The sequence below is a fragment of the Simochromis diagramma genome, unplaced genomic scaffold (genome assembly GCF_900408965.1).
Source record: "Simochromis diagramma unplaced genomic scaffold, fSimDia1.1 OVJJ01000717.1, whole genome shotgun sequence".
Classification (NCBI taxonomy): domain Eukaryota; kingdom Metazoa; phylum Chordata; class Actinopteri; order Cichliformes; family Cichlidae; genus Simochromis; species Simochromis diagramma.
This window is the reverse complement of record NW_024387503.1, coordinates 399301-423813: the sequence shown is the minus strand read 5'-3', so window position 1 is coordinate 423813 and position 24513 is coordinate 399301.

The window sequence follows — 24513 nt, the reverse complement described above, 5'->3', positions numbered from 1 at the left end:
AGGGACACGGCAAAAGCTTCAGCGGCATTTGTTTCTGGAAATAGCAGAAGGTGGACTTTGAGATTTGCCCTTAGATCACTATTTGGCGCTAGAAGCCAAGAAACCAGGTAAAATTTCTATGTAATAACTTTTCCATGTAGACCCTCTTGGTCCATCAGTGCTGCACAGTGGAACCTCTACTCCTGTGTCAGCTGAACCTTCCTGCAGCTCCTCTGCAGTCATATTCAGGGTTTTCCACCTTTCTGCCAAGCAGATACAAACTTTCTTGCTGTTCCAAAGATTATATCTTCACTCCTACATTTCCCTTCACTACTTGCACTACATATCAAAAAATCTGGAAATGTCTGTGAACATCACGTAGTCAGCCAAGAAAGTGCAATTGAAAAGAAGGGTTGGCTTCTGCAACACGAAAATGATCCAAAGCAGGCTTTGAAATGCACCATCAACTACTCCCACAACAACACAAGCTGAAGTATCTGGAATGACCTCCACAGTCCTCTGACTTGAATATCACGAAAAGAAAAACAAATAGCTAAAGATCTTAACCATAATGTATTTGTGAGTCTACCTAAAATAAGTTGAAGCTGAAAAATAATCCATCAAAAACTAAGACGAACTGGTGGTTCACCAGTCAGGACAAGATGCTGAAACCTCAATTGCCCACTATGCATCCATCGAAGTGTGTGTGTTTGTAAAAGCACTTGGGTATAGAAAAAAGTGCTTGTATGAATATGAACTTGTAGTAAAAAGTGTGTAGAAAAGTACCATTTACCATTTAAATTAGACTTAGCAGGGGTTCCCACCAACAACCAGACACGTTCAGGGGCTTTTTCTATTGTAAAGATTACAGACAGAAGTATTCTTCACTTCAATGAAGACCTCATCCGTGCTTCACATCTGTGCTTATTTGATCTTTGGGCATGTGACTTCCTCTTTGTGATGAACTCTGCTTCCCATCATTGTTCAAGCCAACTTTTCCACCACTAAGTATTCTACCTTTGCATGGTGTCATCATAGTCTACACACTGCTGGCTTGTTGGAAGACTGCAATTGTAACTCTGTAGCCTTTGTGTGGGTTGATTCCCCACAGTTCTGCTCTCTCTGCTACACACACACCTACACAAATGGATACTAACATGAGACCTATAAGTAATGAGAAATAAAATGACTTTAGGGAAAACATTTTATATATATATATTTCATATGTGTGTATGTGTGTATATATATATATATATAAATGGTAAAGCCCTCATAATACTGTATCACCCCAATGGAGCCCTTCGCTTTCAGACTGCAGGCTTACTTGATCAAGCTTATAGTTTGGACTGAATCAGGTGACCCTGAACTCTCCTTTAGCGATGCTGCAATAGGCCTAGGCTTCCTGTAATGCACTGAGTGTTTCTTTTTCATTTGTCTCTTTTCACTAAGTGTTTATACAAAAATATGCATTTAATTATTAGTTATTATTAATCTCAGGTTCTCTTCCACAGTGTGTCTTTTATCCTGTTTCCCTCCTCTTACCCTGATCCAGGTTCTGTTGAAGGTTTTTCCTGTTAAAAGGGAGTTTGTCCTTCCCACTGTTGCCAAAGCGCTATGATTGTTGGGTTTTTCTCTCTATTGTTGTAGGGTGTTTGCTTTACAATATAAAGAACCTCAAGGCGGCTGTTGTGATTTGGCGCTACACAAATAAAATTTAATTGAAATGAATCATTCATTATAACTATATTTTTATTGCTATATTTTTGCGAAAAGAAAAAAAAAACAGCTAACAAACTTGTCTGGCTCTTGCAGGCCAGTCATAAGGAGGGAACGTCTGCTGCAGATGCCTCTTTGCACCTTCTGGTTTTAATTATTCCAGGCACTCTCATGCAGCTCCCTCTTCTTTGCGCTCGATCCATTCTCCTCGCCATCTCGGATGAAGGGTGGTAATCACGAGCTGCTGGCAGACAAGAGGCCATTTACTCAGGTGAGAAGTGGCGAGATGGGGCCCACTTCAGGAGATGCAAAGCCTTGCCCAAGGGTGCCACTCAATCATCTCCAATCAGGAACACCCCCCACCCCACCCAAGAGGTCTCAGAGAAACATACAGCGCCCATGCTTTTGTCCAATGTGTCTTTTTTTCCCTAAGGTAAGGAGACATGGAAGAACGCACCGAGGGTGCATTTTTATTCACAAAGCTTGTTTTCAGTATTGCCAACAGAGCTGCAGCAACAGCACCGCAGCAACAGCACCGCAGCAACAGCACCAGACCATGCTGATGAAGATATAATCCTGGAGAGGCCTCTGTTTCTCTAACTCTCTCTCTTTGCTATCCTCCTCTCACTGTGCCTGTAGAGGAAAGGAGAAGAAGACGAAGGGGGCATAACACATGCTGAAGTAGATCCCTCTGAATAAAGCAGCCTCTGAATCCAATTTCAGTGAAAAGAGACAGTCAGCACGAGGGTGGTGCCGTGAAGAGGCAGGTACAGACAGATTAATCAGGAAGAGGAGAAGCCTTGGGTCGGAGAGATCAAAGATAGTGCAGAAAAGGAGACGAAGGAGAGGCTGTTGAATTATTTTGGAGGTGTTTGAGGGGTATTTTCCATGTAGCGTGTCTAACCTCAGAGGGGCATGTTCTGCCAGCTCTCACCGCATCACACAGAGGCAGTAACACACACACAAAAGAGCTTTAGCTTCTAAGTCTCATTTGCATCAATCTTCTGGAAGACTTTACCTTTCTCTTTGCAGCAAGTCAAATTTCCTGGATGGTGGCAAAGAAGGCTTTTCTCCGAGCCTTTTGAAAGCTCGTTTGACACGCACTTCTTTTGGCTGTAGTCTCTGAACGTTACAATAAATAGTGCAGTCAAATCAAAGCGCGCTGTATACTGACAGTGGGATGGGAGCAGGGTAGGGTGTGTCTGGTTAAAGCTTGCTAAATGTGTCTAATCTAATGTTAATGAGAAATGAGGCCCCTCTGAACCCTGAGTGGAGGTGGTGATCCACGACGACCATATGGCTCCACAAAACACCTATGACCCCGTAGAAGACACAGCCAGCCATCATGACTTCCTGAGTCTGTGTGTGTGTGCAAACAGACTGTAACAGCTGTCTTCTGCAGAGTGCTCTGGGTAATGGCTGACCTTATGCCTTTCAGGTGGCTTCAGCTCAATTTTCTCATCACTCCCCTCTGCAGGGTGATTGAAGCTGTTACCCCTTTTTCTTTTCTTTTTTTAAGTTGAGCATAAAACACAGGTCGCACAGTAAAAGCAGCAGTCTGCTGCCCACAGTATACAGTGTACTAGTATACATAAATGTGCACTGTGTGTATACATTCACAAGCAAGGGTCACAACCCCCAGCCATGTTTAAGCAATGTTTTTTAAGATGGAAATGGTGGCAGACAAATAAATGAATAGCCCTGGGGAAGACTTCACTGTGGATCAGCAGCACCTCTCAGGACAGCTGGATCAGGTGATACCTATAAGACACAGAGAAAGAAGGAGGAAAGCCAGGGCCTGGAAACAAAGGGTTCACCAGTGTGTTAACATTTTTTGTACTGGTCTGAGTGAGTGCATAACCAGTTCTGTAATGGACCTTTTTGCAGAACTAGTCCACCTTTCTAGCTGGTTTGAGAAATAAAAGTTACATAGTCTGTAGATCAGTCACTACCCCTCCCTGAGCATCATTCTCCCGGAGCTCTTTTCCTATTAAGAGGGAGTTTTTCCTTGCCACTGTCGCCAAGTGCTTGTTCACTGACTTTTGATGTGTATTGGTGCTAATATCTACATAACACAAGTTGACACCTAACAAGTAGGGGTGCAACGATACACAAAATTCACGGTTCGGTTCGGTTCGATACTTTGGTGTCACGGTTCGATATTTTTTCGATACAAAAAAAATGTTCATGCCTTTTTAATTTGTCATTTATTAAAATTATGAATATATATTTTAACTCAAAAGTACACTTTTTAAATTTAACCCTAACCCTTGTGCGTGTTTTTTATTTTGACAGCGAATGCGCACCTGCAGACCACTTATGTGCAGCCCTGGTTATTTAGCTCGTCATATTGCAGCCACAGAAATTATTTTGTCCATGAAACCATAAAGCTGCACTTTCTTTTTGCCTTATAGTCTGATTTGTCATAACTTCTCCGTTTTGTGGTAAGCTTTTCTTTGGCTGTCACTTCTTCACCCTGACCTGTCTTATTTGGCTCAGCAGAACTAAAATATATATGCTGCTGGTTTTACACACGCACTCACATAAGCTCAGCGATTCTCTGCGCGGTCAACCTCTCACATGTTTAAGCTTGCTGCGGGAGATTTCACTTGTCATGTTTGCATAGTAAGCTAACGATTAATAAGACGATGTCAGAGGAATTGGTGCACAAATTATCATCACTCACAGATCAGTGCTGTCGCTCTCTATACACAGTTCGCGTGATTGCAAAGTGAAAGCAAAAAAACAAGCGCAAATTCAAACGCGATTTCAATATGTCACATATTGACAGTGGCTCACCGATGCCAATGACATAATTACCCAGCTACATTTCTGAAAGAATGCAAAAGCATTGACATATATTTTTCCTTCCTAAAATAGCCCAACGGGCAGGGCAGAGATAGATTTTGGTAGCCCGACTGAAAAAACCGCTAGCCCCGGGACGTTGGGCTAGCGATATTGCGAGCCCTGTATCTGATTGAGGAATCACTCATCTTTGGAAAAGAGAGTTTATTACAGAGAAATGTCTCTTTCCAAAATAAAAGCTATACTATCCGCTTCTTCTGGGCTATATTCTCAGCAGCATATTAAACATATAAGGAGAATCATGTGCTAACAGCTGTCTAAATGACTCGGCTAAAGTTAGTAGCATGCTTGCTTGTTTTTTTTCTGCTTCCACTTGTCTTTGCACTAGGATGATGTCGGTGTAAATGTGCAGTCATATTCGTTGTGTTCCCACTAGTGCTTTCAGGTTAATCTCGTTGAAATGACCTTAACGCCACAACACGGCAAATCTCCGTTAACGAGCTACCACCGATCGCCCCGTGCATGGGGCTAGACGGCCAACACGTTAACGAGCTAACTGCGCTAACACACTAGTTCCCACCCATGTAATTGAGCATTGCATGGCACATCCAACATACTGTTTTACTTTAGTCCATGACTCGCTTACCTTCAGGGTCATACGTCACATGAAAACCAAAATAATTCCAAACGCCAGATCTGAATGAGAGTGGGGGAGGTCCATTTTGCAAGGAGAGCTTAACTTCTGTCTCGCTAGCTTGCCCTGCGCTCTTCCTTCTGACGATGCTGTCTGTGTTGAGCGCTCAGTGGATCTGCGTTCGACTACTCCGCCTAGGCTGCACTGTCGAGCCTAGGCGGAGCAGTCGAACGCAGATTCACTGAGCGCTCAACACAGACAGCATCGTCAGAAGGAAAGTTGATAAAATAAATTACAAATGTTGTATTGTTCGATACATATGCGTACCGAACCGAAAGCACTGTATCGAACGGTTCAATATCGATACGAATATCGTTGCACCCCTACTAACAAGGTCAATGTTGAGATCTTTCCATCACTTCATGCATTATAACCACCATCTTTCATCTTTTTCAGGTGCCGGCAGACCAGCATGATTTAACAAAAAGTAAGATTCACTCAAAACATTCCAGTTTCCAAAGCACAGATGCTTTCTTCTAATTCAATACGAAAAAAATCAAAGATAATTTATAACATGGGGCTGTGGCTTAATTAGAGAGAACTGGATATGCTTTGTAAATATATTTTACTAAACATACTTGTGCATCGCCTCCACAGGGTGTCTCTGTGGTGCAGCCTGAAGAGGCCAACTGTAATCTTCGTCATCACAGCTCACAGGCTGTCCATCAAACAGAACACAAAGGGTTAACTGGATGAAAACTGTATGTACTTATCTTGGGGCTGCGACAAAAGAAAAAAAGGCCGGGGATAGAGGTGCTTTGTTTTTGATTCTCAAGTGTGATTTGGGAATGAGATCCAGTTTCCCAGCCTGGTAGAAAACAGGTGCTCACGCCAGTTGTTCTTTTGTCCCATTACGCAGATTGAAAGCAGAGCTAGCACCTGTTAGCATTCCTCAGCAGTTGTGAAAAAAGACACTGCGATGAAATACAAATGTTTCACACAGGAAGTGACATTCCACAAATCCAATTAAAGAAAAGTTGTTATGAGAATTTTTTTAAAACCTCTTGAAACCTGTTACAACTGAGTTTACTTTGGTCACTAAAAAAGGTTCCTGATTGGCTTACACTGTTAAATTTGATCTTTCGAGACTGGACAGTCTCCTTCAGCCAAAAACAGCAGGATTAGCTAATCGGCAGTTTTCAGCCAAGCAGAATGCAACCATTTACTTACTCTTTTAAAAGCCAGCATTTACCTGAAATGCATTTTTGTTTTTCAAAACATGTTAAAGAACTGCTTTGGTTACACAAAAAGTCAGAAAACAAGGGTTTAAATCAGCTCCACCGATGTTTAGGGACAGCATGGATGGGGTGGATCCTGGGTGTTGCTCAGCTCCACTCTGGCCACAGCTGTGCACGGCTGTCAAGAGGCTCTGATGTCATGTATAATGGGAGTCCACAGGGATGCAGGAATAGAGGGATGGAGGGAAGAGTGAGGTGAGGTGAGGTGAGGGGGGGATGAAACCAGATCCTTGCACTGCGCTTTTGCTGCGCTCCTCAGACTACGGGGCGAGGGTTAATGTGGAGCCACCTGCTGCAAGTACTGCACATCTGATACTGTCCTGCAAACGGAGACAGACGAGGGAAAAAAATTGCGTGTGCTGCTGGATTTCTTTACAGTTTGCATGCAGCAAATGGCAGTTGAATTGAAGTAAATGAAGTGTGCACGCTAATGTGTGAGTGCAGAGGAAAGGAAGGAAGAAGGCTGACAGTTACGGTGACTTAATACCACATGATATTTCATGGCTGGGGTAATGTGGCGGCACTCCCTGCTTTATGGAGCTGGCCTGGATTATTTAGTTGGATGAAGTCCTGCCCAGAGGAACAGCTGAATGATGTCATGCACAAGTATTTTTTTTCTTGTTAAATCAAGCGCTGGATTCGGATTTGAAGGGTTCTGGTTTGCAGAGTGGGATGTTGGGCAATTGGAAAGGTGAGCAGAGTAAGCGAGGGTGGGCCTGGGTTGATTTCACAGAGATGGGGGGCAGATGTGTGTTTGGAAAAAGAGATGAGCTATTGAGGTGGGTACCAGTAAGCTGACCTCACAGGGCATATGGCTCTACAGATGTGTGTGTGTGTGTGTGTGTGTGTGTGTGTGTGTGTGTGTGTGTGTGTGTGTGTGTGTGTGTGTTCATATGTATGTTTGTTCCATCTGGCCTCATTCTAAATGGCTAGAACAAGGTTCTCCTCTCCGCTGCTCAGAGAGGAGTGTGTTAGCATGCAAGACCCTCTCTTCTCTCCTCCTTATAAGAACCTAAATATGGAAACAGTGATTGGAAATTGTTTAGACAACCTGAAATGGTTTATCTTGGGGCTGTGCACAGCTCACAGATCAAAGCAGAGGAAACATGAATCATACAGAGTTTCTGTACGGAAACAAACCCTTTCTTCCTCCTGACACACACACACTGGCACAAATAAGAACGTTAAGGAAAACAAAGGAAAAAGAGGCAAAGGCATGAGAGAAAAAGCCTGCCTTTCCGAGTTCACACTCACTGACTTTTTCTTTGATCATACTGTACCTGACATCATGTTGCCTGCAACTTCACTCCCCCCCAGTAAATTGCCACGCATTAATAAAGAGTGCAACGTCACCCAGAGCCACTTCTGAAAGCAGCGGAGGAAAATCTCAGGAGAGGAAACTCTTCAGATGCCTGTTTTTTTCTTTTTCTTCACCTCCTATTCTTTCTTTCCCTCCTCTCCCTAAAGATCAGTTCCACTGCTATTCCAGGGAGCAGCATCTATCACAGGCTCTGCCTGCTCAGCTTTCTAAAAGATCCATCGTCTAAAGAGCATCACTCTCCTCCAGCCATCTCTACTTACTCTCTCTGGGGAAGGGCCAGGAGAAGTAAAGCCCAGCAAGGATTACAAACCACCAAATGACAAGCCCTTCGTAGACGATTCTATGTGACCACACAGTCTGACAAACTACCTAAACGCTGTCTTTCCCTTAAAGGGCTCTGATTAAGATGAAAAAAAAACAAGTGGAATCACCTTTTTGTCCCCTGCCGAGCTCCTTTTTCTAGGCTCAGTCTCTTTGATCTTCTACCTTTAGTTTGATCAGCCACAGTAATCTTTATCTTGCAGGAAAGAGAATGAGGGAAAGGACTAATTGTACACATTTTCAATTCTGATCAACTTTATTTAAATTATTAAAATACTCCTGAATTCAAAGTGAGGGTGCAGCGAAAAACATCCAGTGTTCAATCTCACCGAGCTTGAAAGCATTTCTAAAGGGCACACATATTTGCATCTTAGTTGTTCCTCCTCTTCTTCATCTTCTGCTTTTCCTCTCCCTCCTCTCTGTCAAGCGGACAGGAGCGGCTGACTCACCATTTTCAGGGAGGCAAAGCTGTGCTGATGTCATCCTGACAGACAGAGCAGTCCAGTAAACACGGCAGAGATGGCGTCAGACCTCGGACGCATCACTCTCGGATGACAGAGGTGCAAGGTTGATGTCAGCGTGTGATGAAATCATGATGTGGGCACGGCCCTGGCGTGACTGAGCGCTGTGGAACGTCACAGAAAAATGGAGTAAACCTTGGAAACACATGATGTAAATATCTTCACACCCACCTGTTTAAGTGGTTGTGGAGTTGTAAAAAGACCTCCACCTTCACCCCTACATACACACCCAAATTGTACCAAGAAATAACTAGATAAATGACTGCAGTGAGGCTGAACTTCTATTTAACTTGATTCCAATGCAACGTGTTTGATCACTAACCTTTGCACTGGAACACAGTGCAAAGGTTGTTATTAATATTTCCATCCATCCATCTATCTTCCGCTTATCCGGGGCCGGGTCACGGGGGCAGCAGCCTAAGCAGAGAAGCCCAGACCTGAATCTCCCCAGCTACCTCCTCCAGCTTGTCCAAGGTGTTCCCAGGCCACCCGAGAGACATAATCTCTCCAGCGTGTCCTGGGTCTGCCCTGGGGCCTCCTCCTGGTGGGACAGGCCCGGAACACCTCACCCAGGAGGTGCCCAGGGGGCATCCTTATTAGATACCCGAACCACCTCTAGTGGCTCCTTTCAATGTGGAGGAGAAGCAGCTCTACTCTCAACAACAACAATCCTCAAGGCGCTTTATATTGTACAACATTCTACAATAACGAGAGAAGACTCCAACAATCTCTTATGAGCAAGCACTTGGCAACAGCGGGAAGGAAAAACTCCCCTTTAACAGGAAGAAACCTCCACCAGAATGAGGCTCTGGTTGGGGTGAGTCAGTGATCTCAGTGATATATGGCCCTTCACCAGTCTTTCAACAGCTGGTCCAGTGCTCATATTGTTGAAGACACACCCATCAAACATTAGGTGTTCCAGATGTCCATTAGGATAAACTATGGGAGATAAAACAATCAGCTGTCATACACAATGCCAATTTTCATTCTAAACTTAAATCAGACCTCCTTTATGTCATCCAGACCATAATTGGATCGATACTATGCAGCCTTACAGAGAGATTATGAAGACAAAACACCCTCTTTTTGGGTGGGAAACTGCAGTCTGAGTCACATGTGGTTTCACTTTAACTTTCACTTTCAATCACTGTTTACTTGTGCTTTAGGCACAAAGACGATTTGGACAAGGTTAAGAAAAGATTATGTTTTGGGTTAAAGTACATTCTTTTACAATGTTGACATGGTTAAAAAGCACCACCCTCCAGCTTTCCTGGGTTCCACCCCACCTACAGGTGATGACAGCAGAGGACACATTACATGCGAGTGTTGGAGATCCCTTAACTTTAGAATGAAACTATAGTTTGTTGTAACAGCTGCTTGCACATACAACCTGTCTGTTCATTTTCTGGCGATGGACAGTCTCAGTAACCAGTCTCCTTCTAAATTAGACCAAAAAATATACTGTTCAATTAATTTGCACACATTTATCCAAATCACACATTTAACATGACAGTAGCTCTTTTGGAAGGCTATCCCAGTACCAACTACATAAACCAGCACCTTTCAAAATCTGTAAAATAAATTAAATATGGCTTTTGTGCCAATAAACAGAGCAGATACCTTCGGTTTGTAGTTACTGCTAATATCAGGCTGCACCTCGTGGATGGGCTCTCTCTTTGAGCATATCAGGTGTCGCTTTAAATATACCTCTGCGGATGGTTCATTTCATGGTCACTTGAACATACAAGGCATGCAGGGTTTAGCGCCCGATTGTGTCACTTCCCGTGTTGCTCAACTGAAGCAGGTTGAGCTCTAACCGGCTTAACATGGAGGAGAATTTCTCCTTTGTCTCCTCACGCCTGGCGTCTGGATGTAGCTGAGACCTACTGAGGCTCAACTCTGACCCTGGACAGGTGTGTAGGCTGCCCCTCCACAGTCACACACTTATTCACACACCTACTACACGCGCACACATGCTGTACATATTCACTTTAGAGGTGCTCAAGTTGCCCTGAAATAAGAGACTGCAAAAGATCTATCAACAGAAAAATCACAAGGTAATGACATACTTAACTCCCCTGTGTGCAGATATGTGTGTGTGTGTGTGTGAGTGTGTGTGCTGGCACATTCTCGTGTGAACTCACTCATATTTCACATGTGCACAAAATGCAGCCGGGGCAGCCCCCCTCCGTCCCTCTTCTCCTCCAACCACTCGGCAACTTTTACCTCGCCTCATTTGCTTCACGGTGAAGGGGCTGATTAAATATTTAAAGTATGGAGTACTTTCCATTGGCATCAGGTGTAACTCACTTCTGTAATCTCAGATAGCCTGCTGCACGGTGCAGTAATTATAGTCGAGTTAACAGTGTGAGGCTGAGAGAGGCTCAGCGACAGGCACAGCTTTGTTGTTTATGCCTGCTTACCATTTTATAGGCCTGTTTCTGCTTTCACTCGCTCCACTGTGCAGACTTGGGGCCCTTTTTACATTCATTCTTGTAGGAGTAACTGTATGCCTTCCAAGGAGTGAGAGGGTGTAAACGCTGTGTTAATGTTAGGAAAGGATGAGATTCTGTATATTTTAACGAACAAGAACAGTAACTTGTTCGTTACTGTTTATAATGTCGTGCAGAACCTGTGACCCTGAACTGAATTTTTATTTCACCCCAAATGCTGATTTGTGAAATACCTCTTTTGTATTTAAATATGCACATTGAACTATATCATAACCTGAAAGTTACTTGCTGAAAAGAAAATCATGACATCAGACAAGGAAAGAATACAGACCTAATGTGTGGAAGCGTTTTAAAGTCAAAAGCACTATTATTAGTGAAGTCAGGCAACACAATGAATAAAAATTGAATCCATAATATGTTTAAATAATACAATTTTATGAATTTAAACAAATGACACCCTGAATTTTTTCTTCTTTTCAAATGCTAGATACTAGAATAGCTAAGTAAGCTAGCGTATCTCATTAGCTTAATGTTGCCATTACCTGCTATGAGACCTAAGCAAATAAGATTAAACCGGTAATGTGTAATAACTTCTTACTTTTTTTATCTGTTCAGTTTGTAACTGTTCACTTGTTTCCCCTTATTGCAGGTTACAGTAAATAATCTTTAACATACATGAAAAGGTTAGCAGAGAGTTGATGCTGTCATTGATATAGTCTACATGTAAGTAAATACTTTAAAAGGCCTTTCTGTCAAGTTTATAGTCTTAAATGTGGTCCAGAATCTTTACTACCTGTTCTTTCCCCACAACAAAGTGGCTAAAGGAGCCATTTGAGTATTCATTCTGATGGACTGAAAGCTAGCTAAAAAGGAAGCTAAGTTAGGTTGTCGCTGGACTGAAAAAGATGCGGTGAAACAAATTCAGAGCGCTCAGAATGCTATGAAGCTAAAAGAACACAAATTTTGTCTTTGACCTTTCTAAATTTATTTAATGATTACTTATCTCTTAATAAAATGCACCTACATTAAAAGAAATAAATAAGCAGTAGCTTTTTTGTTTACTATTATGCCCCTTTTCCACTAGCACCTACTTGGCTTGACTCGACTTAACTCAATGTGGTTTTTAGTCATTTCCATTCGGTGGTAGTACATGGTACCAGGTACTTTTTTATACCTACTCAGCCTTGCACTCAAAAAATAACTCTTTGAATGAACATTTAAAAAAATCATGGAAGGAATTTCCAAGTGATTATATTGCTTCTGTTATTCCAACTTAATGTACTTTAGTTAGACCGACCTAATTAATTAATGATGACTCAACTTATTCATCTCCAGTTGAGTCGAACTTAATTTAATTGAGTTGATCCAACCCATGCAAATTACGTTAGTCCTTAAAAAAACACTTAATGCTAATAGAAAACCATTTATTAATGTGGAAATCCTTTCCATTGCGTTTATTTAAAGAGTTATTTTTTGGAGTGTTCAACAAAGTGTAGAGTCTGGTAAAAAATACCCTTACCATGGTTGCAGGGAGGCTGGGGCCTATCCCAGACATGATGGACCCTGAACAGTTTGCCGGTCTATCACAGGACTAACAGAGAGACAGACAACCATTAGCACTCACGGGTAATTTAGAAACACCAGTTAACCTAACCCTAATAACTGTATGACTTTAAACTGTGGGAGTTTAAAGTTATACAGCAGTCATACATTAATGTGAATGTGAATATAAACAATAGGGTTTGTTTTTTTTGGAAAATGACTGAAATTGAGTAGAGTTGAATTGAGCTGAGTAGGTGCTACTGGAAAAGAGAACGGAAATCACTTTAACGATCTACTGGAAATGAAAACTACATCTTTATAAAAATGTTTCTTTCAAACATTTCATTTTGGAGATAACTTGACATTTACAGGAGCCTGTAATGTATGCACAATTAAATATATAAATATATAATAAGAAACTCATAAAATCCTAAACTCCCAGGAAAATGAAAGAAAAGAAAAACTTTAAGACCCATACGAGGTGTCGTGTCAAACAAAAGCACTTTTACAAAACATATACCCTGAGCTGTGAGGCCTCGTGGACAGCCTCTTTTAATCTGTAAAAACAATGCACTACCAACAGTTCTGCAGAAGCACAGAGCCTTTAGAGGAAGAACAATAGGTGGCAGTCTTAGGCACCTCCAAACGTCTGAGCCTAAGCTATGCTGAACAGACAATTCAGCAGCTGGAAGAAAGTCACAGTGGGCGGCTGGTTGAACATCAAAGCATCCAGTCACAAAGATACAGTGAAGAGGATATATGCCTAAATGTCTGTTTATACAAGGACTGAATTGTGACTTTAATCCATTTAGGTGCGTACCTCCTCCAAAAAAGATGCCTTGAATGTGAGATGAGTAATAAAGCAAAAAGAAGCCGCATCCGTGCTTTACCTTAATCCCACACACTCTCATTTTGTCACTAATCTGACAGATTTACACCCTTTTATTACCTGAATATGCCGCCCTCTACATCTTTCACCTCATGGAGAATCCTGTTTGAGAATGTTTAAGTTGTAGGAGCATTTCTTCATGGTTTCTGAGAACGTGTTATCTCAAACAACAGCTGAATAGGCTCTGAAGAAGAAAGGTGAAACTGACTTTGAACTTTCGGTCATTAAGGCTGCTAAAGCGCAGTCCTAAATAAAGTTTCCTGGATACAGTTATTATTTCACAAGGAACTGAAATGCAAGACCTATAATTATAGTATCCTTCAGCTAATATCATGACTTTAGGGAAGATGACAGTAATAACCTCCATAAGGAATATGAGAGAGTGACAAATTGTGTTCGTGGACCCCTTCGTGCGGGTGTTTAGATCTTGCGTTTCCATTACACAACACGGATCGTCCTTCTCTCTGTCTCTGCTGTTCTTGTTCTGCGGACTGATTTGTTAATCTGCACCGTTGCCAAGGATATTTATGAGTTTTTGGCCGGTGATGCATTCAAATAAACAAACTCCCTCACTGTTTCCACAGCAGGGAAAGTGCAGCTCGACAGCGTACTGTAATGATCAATGAGGGTTTCTGACCAAACCCAAGGCCTCGTCATGTAGGAGCTGGAGCTAGGAGCTGCGAGGCCCCTCCAAAACACGGCTCGTGTGGTCGTGTTTGGAAACCCTCTGATTTCTTACATGTGTCTACCAGGGTGTGAATTGACAAACTGTGATTCTTGCTGGCTTGCCTGCTGCAGCTTTTATCTTAGGGATTGATGAACTGATTTTAAGGGAATGAATCCGCAAAGCCGAGATGCTTCAGTGATGTAAGTGTTTGACTCGGGTTCTTTCCAGTGGGAGCGATGAAGAAGCTTTCACTCATCATGTTAGTTTCACCCTCACTTTCTGAATCGCCTCATATGCACTCAGAGGTGGGTTTTTTTTTTTCTTACATGTGCTTCGAAAAGATGATAGAAAATCTCCCTGGTTGTATTGAGTGGGCGGAGGTGAGTTTTCGTGAAACGGCTGTGTGAGAAGTGCTTGTTTTCCCTCAAGTCTCCAGGGGATTCCCCTCTCATCTCTCTGCTGTAAACCAGCATCACCGCACCGCTGATGGACGTCTCTGTTTGGCAGGTGCTCATATACTTGGCGCCTACTGTTGCCCACAGCAATGAGGCTGTCAGGGCAGAATGCCTTCCAAGAGTGCAGGGGAACATTATATTTCACATTATCTCAGAACAATAGGTCATTTCCTGCTCGCTGCAGGCCAGAGAGGCTGATCAGAGGCTGCCAAGCTCCAGGAAGGGAGCACAGACTGCAAGAGAGGTTGGCGTCTAAAGGGGGGAAATGTATGAAGTTGATGAATTGTTAGGTAGGTGGTTCCAGAGTAGGTGCAAGCAGAACTAACCTGCCAGTTACTGTGAGTAAGAACAGCCCGAGTGTAGTTCAGGTATGACTTGAATAGAAACATGTGTCCAAAACTTAACTGCCAGTAGTGTTTTTTTCTTTCTTTTGTGGGGGGACAGCCCAGGGAAAAATGTCTCAACAACTCCAACTTATAAAGTGGTGTGAGATCTAACAAAGTACAATGAGTATAACACCTAATGACTTAGGTGACCTCATCTTCTTGTGCCACCCGCAAGCAAAAGCTCCCCTAATATTTGTAGTTTTCTGTTAGATACATGAGCATGAAGTTTGTTTAGATATTCACGATAGGCTTGTAATTGGGTGTTTCACAATTGTACAGTTTTTGACAATGCGTTTTAAAAACTGAAGTTCCAATCTTTATTTTATTAATGCCCATTTAAAAAAATAAAAATAATCCAACGGCAGTAATAATCCTAGCACCGAAATACTGAGTACCTGAAAAGTTAAGCTAGTAGAGGTTCAGACACACAGTCCTGTAGAAAGAGTTTTTCTTCTTCCACTTATCCAATTCCTGCTCTATTGCAGGGCTAACAGACAGATAAACCCTTTGTTATTATTTTGGCTGTTATAATGGTATAATGAAAGTAGGGTATTGCGGCAGCCCTGCTTTAGCCCCTCTATCAGCCATAAGAAGCTAAACACTGTGATAAATAATACATGTTAATCACCTCTTTAACATGCTAACAGAAAAGATGTCACAGCGTCACATCACAGCCTTACAGAGCCACAGTGGTCCTTCTTCCTCCTGGGATTGGTTGGAAGTAGTTAACGTACTGCTGTCACTTTTGGAGCAGCTGAACAAATTGTTAAATTCATAGATTACAACACACTGTTATTCCGTGAAAAACAACTCTGAGGGTAAGTTTAGGTCACTTGCTAACCCTAAACCCCACCCAGATCTATCCAGCTACTTGACTCGGGTGCCAAATGCTTCGCAACCTCTGGAAATACCTTCTCACTGAGTGCTCCTTCTCTCCCTCTCAACCCTTTCTTTGGGTTGCGTAACAGCTCTTGTGTTGTATTATTGAAACGTTTGGCTCTGATTAGTGCAGCAGATGAAACGGCTAAATGCTAATGTGTGATTTCCCAGGGGGCCGCCCAGCTTCATGGGCTGCAGGTGTTTGGAGAGCAGGAGGAGGAGGAGGGCTTTTAAAGCGCATCAGTGCCAATTACACCTTGCATTGTTTGTATTTTATGTTACTCATCGGGGCAGGTAAACACTCCAGGTTTGCTTCTGAGGTATTTTAGGTGTCGACAGATGCCAGCTGATATCAGACCCCTCCTCCATCCCCCCCTGCCCACGAGGAGTGTAAGCTATTAAAATCAGCCAGGCATTAAATATGAGAAATGTAGGGAGCACCAGAACCCCTTCTTGGCTCTGCTCTAGAGAATAACATGGTATTGATTATCTTGATGGACACAAACCCTCCCACATATCAGCCCCAGGTCACATTTCTGTTGTTTTCTTCTCTACAAGACCTGTAATACCTGAGTATTTATTTCAGCAGCAGAGCTTAGCATGTCTAAGGTGACGCTGCTTTGCATTGATGTTGAAAGATGTTTTTACAGTTCTTGCTCAAGGGGCGTGCTGAGGGCTTCCAGCTGTATGATACCCTGTGAGCAAACTCAGCTCCCTTTAGGATCGTGCATCCAGTGTCCAAGGTGAGTAACTCTCTTTTACTGTCCTGTTTCACTCTGCCACACCTAACCACCCCCACTCCCCATCTCCATCCTTCTGCGAAAGCCTGTGCTTTTTTCCCCCATTGTGCTGAGCAGGCAGGCAGTAGCACTGAGCCTCCCGGCTTCCTTTCTCTTCTCCTTCATTTAATTTTTTTCTACAGTACATCACTGCAGATTTATCACCTTGTGCCGTTTTCCTCCCGAAAGCGTTGGAAAAGCAGGGGAATTATTCCTCGGCCCTGACAGGATGGGGGGCCTCAGGGTGGTGGATGGGGGTGGACGCTGTTAAGAAAGAATGGAAGTAGATGCTCTAGATGGGGTCTGAAAAATGTGAGTCATGTAAACGCTGCTGAGGAGGGAAAAGGGAGCTGAGGATAATTGATTCTGACGACCCGAGTCAGACGGCGCTCCACCCCAAGGGGGAGACGGTGAGCAGATCCCAGACATAGTCTTCAATGTGAAGCTGGGGACGAGGGGATGAGCTGGAGAGGAGGTGGAGGTGTGTTTTCTACACAGATTGTTGATTTGGAAGTCACTTCACCTACAATACAACACTTGCTTTCCACTTAATGTTTAACCCTCTCAGGCTCAAATTAAACTTTTTGTTTCTAATGCACAACCAAGTCCTGCAGTGGTACTCCTGAGTAAAAAAAACTCATAAAATATGTATGTGGGGTAATCAGGTTGTTAGTTTTTAACTGTTGCAAATCGGCAACGCCTGCCTCGAGAGGGTTAATGCCACCTTCTTTAATCAAGCCAAATGCATATTACATTACATATGCTTGGGCTAATCAACCTATCAGGTCAGTAATGCAGATTTCCCCATTTCTTGTTCTTACCTATCTTAACTGTAGGCAGGACAGAATAAAAACAATGTGAGGATGATAGCTCTAAAGCAAAATTTCTCTTTTGCACAACACTCTGCAGAAGAACCCCCTTCCTCTTATTAGCCCACGCCCACGGCTCCTTGGAGCCAGACTAAATAAATTCATTACAGATTCAGATGCCTGCTTACTCGCTAACCTTGTTAGCTTTTGCGCTCCAGCAAACAGAGTCCTACTTGTTTGAGTGTGTGCGTCTGGAATGTTTGTATTGATGATTGTTGTATCTGTGTGTGTGCTCTCATATAAAGCCCTGATTCATTTAACCTTATGTGTAAGAATGCTCAGTAAATGTAGGTTACAGCTCAGGCAAACATAATTCCCCAAAGGCAAAGAGCAGCATTAGCATCCGGCTGTTTCGCCACATTCCCTGGAGCTAAGATGACTCCGGAAAGATGCTCTATGTCTTGTTTGAATCCTTTCGGACGCACACACTTAACTCTGCCACACACTCGCATAGCAGAAATAGAAGCTGATGTGAGGGTGAGAAATGAGGACAAGACACAGGTAAAAAAAAAAAAAGGCATATTGTTACAGTATAAAGACAACCATGGAAAAATACTAGATGGGACGGAATCTGACCTTTATCCTTTATCTGTGTCTTTACATTCACTGAGTTGAGGCCTAGAGAGTTGGAGTTATATGAGAAGATAGGGGAGGATCAGAACAGATGGCACAAGTCCCCCTGGGCAAATGCCGCCTACCCTGCTGAACACTGGGAGCTCTTGACCATCTGGACCAAGAGGCAATGAGTAGAATCCCCCTAGCAGATTCCCCATCGAAGCGACATGGAAAAGTAGAGGCGGACTCACTTGGAGCAATGTCACCAATATGGTTTCCAATCAGCTCCATGTCGGAATAAAGTGTCCCACATTTGGAAGTCAGTGACCAGATAGACCTGCTGTGTAGGGATATAGCAGAGTAGTGTGTTGCGCTTCCTCTGCAGACATTAATGAAATGCCTGCTGAGTTCAAAGTTGCAATAAAATGCATTTGTTATCCCGAGAAAAGAAGCCTGTCTTGAAGTCCAGGTAGCGTGTATGTAAATCATGGAGGGAAAGGTCCTGTATTTCTAAAGAAGGGAATGTACAGGGAGGCTAGAGATTTCTTAAAACTTTATGAGCTGTCCATCCTTCGTGTAGACAGTTTCTGGACCAAACTGCATGCAGTCAGAAAGGTTGGCTAACCCTGCCTCTCTGGCAGAATAATGTCTCTTCTACAAATCAAAAGCATATTTTTGGTTTGGCTTGATACGCTGTGCAGTCATCTCTCCTGCTGAAGAGTATGAGACTATTGGATCCAGACTGGTAATGGAATAGGAGAGTTGGGCAAGTTCTACATTTAGTTACTGAACTCTGAGCAGGAAAAAAAAATTGGATTTCAGAAGAAGATTGCAGCATTAATGGGTCTTAAGGTGGCTAACTCCACTAGAAGGAAAGTGATATCCCTGAATCTCTCATACATCAGATCAGCGAGCTAAGAGGGAAGTACACAAAGGAAAAGACTAGCAGTATTGACCAGACACCATGGAATTCCAGTGATATTTGGTGACACGTAGAAATGACAAGTAAAATAACCATAGGCAGTACTGACAGTCAGCTATGAGGACTGAAACACGTATCAGTGTTAGGAATACCACTCATTGACTGATAGGTTTGGAAATATACAAGAAGGTTGCCTCCATATCATGAAACTTTGTGTCGGAGCAACATGTTACTGGAGGCAGGGAACATCAGTAGTTTTCCGAATCTGGATGCATGTCACACATTTTTACTTTTAGCATCAGAACCCGTGTTCCAAAAGAAAACTAAAGCCTTTAAGCAGAGTTGCTCTATACTGTACTTATCCAATACATCTGTGGTTTGCATCCTGAGGGATTAAAGATTCAAATCTATGTTGTAACTGAGTACATGAACAGTGGAGAAGAAAAGCATAATGGAAACAAACCCCTCCAGAAATGAAGGCAATCCGATAATGCTGCAGCTGCTTGTGTCACAATATAAAGGTTTTTAGCCCTACTTAGTTCGACCTAGCTACACTGGATAGCTCAAGAAAGAGCAGTCACTGTTGTTGTTGGGCTTTTTTGTTTTGTTTTTTGAACTGCCTTAGAGTGAAAGTCAAAATCAGATGCTATCATTTCCTTAGTAAAGCAAGACAAAATGGAATATATAGGCAAAGTAAACTTTGCAGAGTTTTGTATGTCTGTCGGGTAGTTTAGCAAATCTGAAACTGCCTACAGCACCTGATCTAATAATTCCTAATAGTAATTAAAGTTTTTGTTTTTACACAGAGCCAAAAAGAAACCATGAAATTTCAAATTTGTCAGATGCAAATTTGTTGTGTAATATTATTAATTGCATTGCAATTTTGCAAAAAATTTGTCCTCAAAAATGCTCTACAAGACTAGTCTTACTAGATCATTTGTTCAGATGTGAGAAATCAGGAAAATTGAAAAAACTGAGCACGATCCCAGAAAATAAATCTGTCTGGTAGGTATGAACAGCTGCATAAAGAATAGGTGGGTCCAAAAAATATTTTTGACACACAACATATTTGCATGAATTTTATGTATTCTGGTGTGTAAAGGCCTTTGGTCCTTTAGTTTATGAGGAAAAATAGCAGCCATCAAAGCAACTGTACGCTCAAAGCTCAAGGAGCTGCTGGCACATTTCAGTCCTTTGCACACACAGGGGTGGCGGTTCTAAAAACAACACTCAACAACAAGATCAGACTGGAGGTTGAGTGGTTCAGGGAAGCTCTCACCCCCCAAAAAACTTTGGTGGTTGCTATAAAGAAATTTTGACCTCTTGCCATACCTCCATTTGCCTTGTTGTTAGCTCAGGAAGAGGAAAGAGAAACTGATGAATTGGACTTCAGTCACCTTCTGTCCCAGCAATGTTCCTCTGAGTTTTCATTACATGACCTCACCCAACATTTGTTATCAGTCATTAACAATAAAAAATGATCTATGCTGAGTTTTAATGTAATAAAGGTCAGCGCGATAGCATCAGCAAAACCTTTTTGGTTTGTTTTCCTCTATAAGTCATTTTCATTGAACTTAGTTTAACACCCTCCCCTCCCTGATCATGCATGAGCCCACTAACAGTGAAGATCTACTGTGGCAACTGGTATTCAAGTACATCTCTTACAACGGTTATCATCTGCATGCTGCAGCAGTGCAGGTATAAAAATACCTGCACTGCTGCGAGGTGGAATTTATTAACTGTTAAGGTTATAATGGAACCCCCATAATTTTAATGGCTAAGTTATAAAATAATTCACCCTCTGTACTGTCACCATGAATGAAAAAATAGGTACAGAGACCAAAAGTGTTTCTTGTACCGGGCTGTAAACTACATTGGACATTTTAACTTGCTAGTTTAGTCGGATTGGCTCGCTTTGGGTGCCAGCCTCAAGTGGCCATTAGAGGTAATGCACTTTTTGGCACTTCTACAATCTTTTTAAATCAGTTCTTTGTGTTCTACCAGATCTATTGCAATGCTAATAATTAAATTAATTAAAGCCTACTTATAAGGAAGAGGCCTCCCTTACTACATTAATTTATATTCTATTATCTGTATAGCACTTTAGAGCACACCTTTCACTTTATCAAAAGCACCTTATCAAGCATTTTATTCAGCATCACACTTTAAGCATGGATTTGCACAGTAAAACATTTGCACACAAGAAGTTTAATTATTTATTGAATATTTATTGGGAATTTTAAAATCAGTTGGTGGCCTTGTTTCAGATCCTGCACAGCTGCTCCTCATCAAGCAATGTGTTGGTTGTCTGTGAGGAGAAAAGAATGGTGATTGAGATTGTGATTAAGGTTTACCAGTAAGGAAAACTAACGCAAATGTGTGTGGGAAATCTAGGATTAAAAGTGGTGCAAATAAGTGTTTGTAAGATGTGATTACTCACTTTTCTTGCCTGTGTCCTCTTCAAGGTGTTTGGGCAAATGTTTCCCTGGGGGGTTCAGACACCATATGAAGGTTCCGGGAGAGACCATGGGCTGAGAGTGTGGTGAATCTTTTTATAATATTGGGTTTGGTGTAAAATTAAAGTGTGAAAGATTTATTAATATAAAAATGTGCAATGTATTTATGTATTTATTTATTCAAATTGATATATTGTATACTGTGAGTGGAATAATGGTTTAGTCTGTGACCGGTTGTCATTAGAGAGGGTTGATTGTGCTGTGAAGAAGCTCGACGAGTGAATTCTTTGTAAGGAGAGCTGTATGGCAAATAAATACTTTTTGTTCCACTACACTTGCGTTGGTCCATCTCACTGTGATTCCAGCCGCTAAGGGCCGCCTTGTTACACTGCTGCAACAATGAAATTATAAACTTCAGTGGAGGTATTATTGTAATTAAAGGCTTTACCTCAGTATTATCACAAATTCACATTCAGAGGTTTTATCAAGATTTATCAAGTTGGTCTTCCTACAAACTTTGTTGTCCAGAAGTGGCTCTTTAGCCTTTTCCTATTTGTGAATCAGGGAAGAATACTGAATCTACATCCTAATCAACTGAGCACAGAGTGTTGCAGTGGTGTACCTGCGCCTGCTTATCCTCCTGAGGTGTCTCCTTCCCTGCTCCATTTAGAGCCACAGCCCAGCTCGGATCGATCCCTTTCTCCAGCCGCCCGTCATCAATTATTCACCTGATCAGCACTGCTGCTCATTAGATGACTAATCTGGGAGGAGTGAAGAGAGATGAGGTGCTTTGAAACCTGAGACCAAGAGGCAGCAGGGAAGGAAGGGAAGGGTTGGGTCACATCTCCACATCGAGAGGAGAGAGATGGAGGGAGAGTTCATAGATGTGGGATTACCAATTTGTTCGCCTAAGTCCTGACATCCAGGAGAGTTTATAAATCTTTGATGAAACCATAGAATCACTTTGATGAACGTGCACATGGATCACCAACACGGCACACGTGCTGACAGAAGCTTCACGGGTGTTGGCTTATTGAGACAGAGTGGCAGCAGAGCGTGCGTCGACACTGAAAACTGAGAAAGTGGGAGTGGAGCCGGCCAGAAAGATTGCATGTTGCCCTGTCATTACACCCCACCTTAGCTGTTCACGAGAACATCTGTGGTCAGCGTGGGTCACATTTTTACTGTCCTATAAATCTCCCTCGGCTTTCTCCCGGTGACGCCAGTTGTTATTCCAAGTCTTCCTGCCTGTTGTTTTGTGCTCTTGTTTCGACCCAGCCAGACATGCACATCAGGGTCAGATGGAAAAGAAACAGGTACACACACCAACTAAGTACATAAGTGGATCAATGTGTCCAATATGAATAGGATTGAAAAAGCGCTGTTTAGAAGCTGCTCAACCTCAACACTTCCAGGATTGTTAACGGAGGTTTTGCTCAAAGGCCCGAGGAAAGAAAGAAAGAAAGAAAGAAAGAAAGAAAGAAAGAAAGAGGCAGCCCCTAGCTCTCCTCCTTTCCCACTGATCATATACAAGCAAGGTTGGGGTAGGTGTGTGTGTGTGTGTTGTGGGAGGCGGGGGGTCGTGGGGGAGGGGGTGGCTTTGATCTCCCCTGTCCCCCTGAGAGCCACAGTGAGGTGGGAGTGCGCCGTGATGGCTGTGGTGTGCGTTTGATTAAAGGGAAATATGCATCAGCGTACAGCGCTTTCCTTTTTATCTGCGCCTGCGATGTGGTGCGATGGTGACGATAATGTAGCAATGTCGCAGCTCTATCTGTGTTTCCACCCAAGCTGAAATCCACCTGAAGTCAAGTGCTTGTAAAGCAGTTTGGAGAAGTTGAGGCACCAATACAAAACCTGACAGAGGCTGTCGTTGTTTTGTGTTGTTTGTTTGAGTTCGTAGCGGCCGAATCAATTAGAGCCCAGGACCTGCATTCCACACCGGTGTGGCAATGGGTAGCATGGCTAGGTCCCAGGACACATCAGAGACAGTTTGAGCCTGGCAGCATGCAAACTACTATAACGTCAGCATCTCTGTGTTGTGTGTGAATTTGTCGTCTAACAAAGCAGGCAAAGGGGTAAAAGATGGAGATCAATACTCATGACTGGAAGTCCAAAAGCTAGAAGTGTTTGCACACATGTATCTGTAGAGTACATCAAGACTCTAAAACAGACAGATGGAGAGTCTGCTGGGAGGGGAGGAGCATTGAGGTAAGGCATATGCAGGCTCACAAACGCTTTTTGGGTAACCCACTTTACTTGACCTTTATATCCATACATACGTGCACGTTTCCAAAGAGAAATATCAATTAATGTCATTGTCTAAATCTCTTCTGGTGAGTATCCTGCAGTGCCTCTCTGCTGTTTTTGCTCCAGTGCATTCCTGTAGAACGGTTTCAGGCAATTAAAATCAGTTTCATTATTTATGTGATCATCTTTGCAAAACTTTTGACATTCCCATCAGTGTCAGTTTTAGTTTGGGATTAGTGCTAATTAGCAAATATTAGCATGTCAACACATGTAAGATTGTGACAATAGTAAACATGCACGCAAAACAGCACGTTAGCATATCGATGGCAGTTCTGAGCACTGAGCCCGTGTCATGCATGACTATCTTGTCACCAGTGCCGATGTTTTTCACATGCAGCCGGCTGCTGGTGAGGTGCCAGAGGTAGGAGCTTAGCAAAATGAACAATGTCTTTTCCAAACAAGTGGTTTCAAGCAAAATCAATCATGACCTTTCTAAAGCTGAGATTTTGGGTTCTGTTTTCAATGATAACCCCGGTAATCATGTCAGGGTTTAGAGCTTTTCAATTCAATTCAGGTTTATTTATACATTGTAAGGTAAAGACCCTGCAATAATACAGAGAAAACCCCAATGATCAGATGACCGCTTATGAGCAAGCACTTGGCGACAGTGGGAAGGAAAAACTCCCTTTTAACAGGAAGAACCTCCAGCAGAACCAGACTCAGGGATGAACTGTCAGCTATGACCGTTTGAGGGTGATTGGAGGGAGACGGGACAAGAGACAAGTTGAGGCACCAATACAAAACCTGACAGAGGCTGTC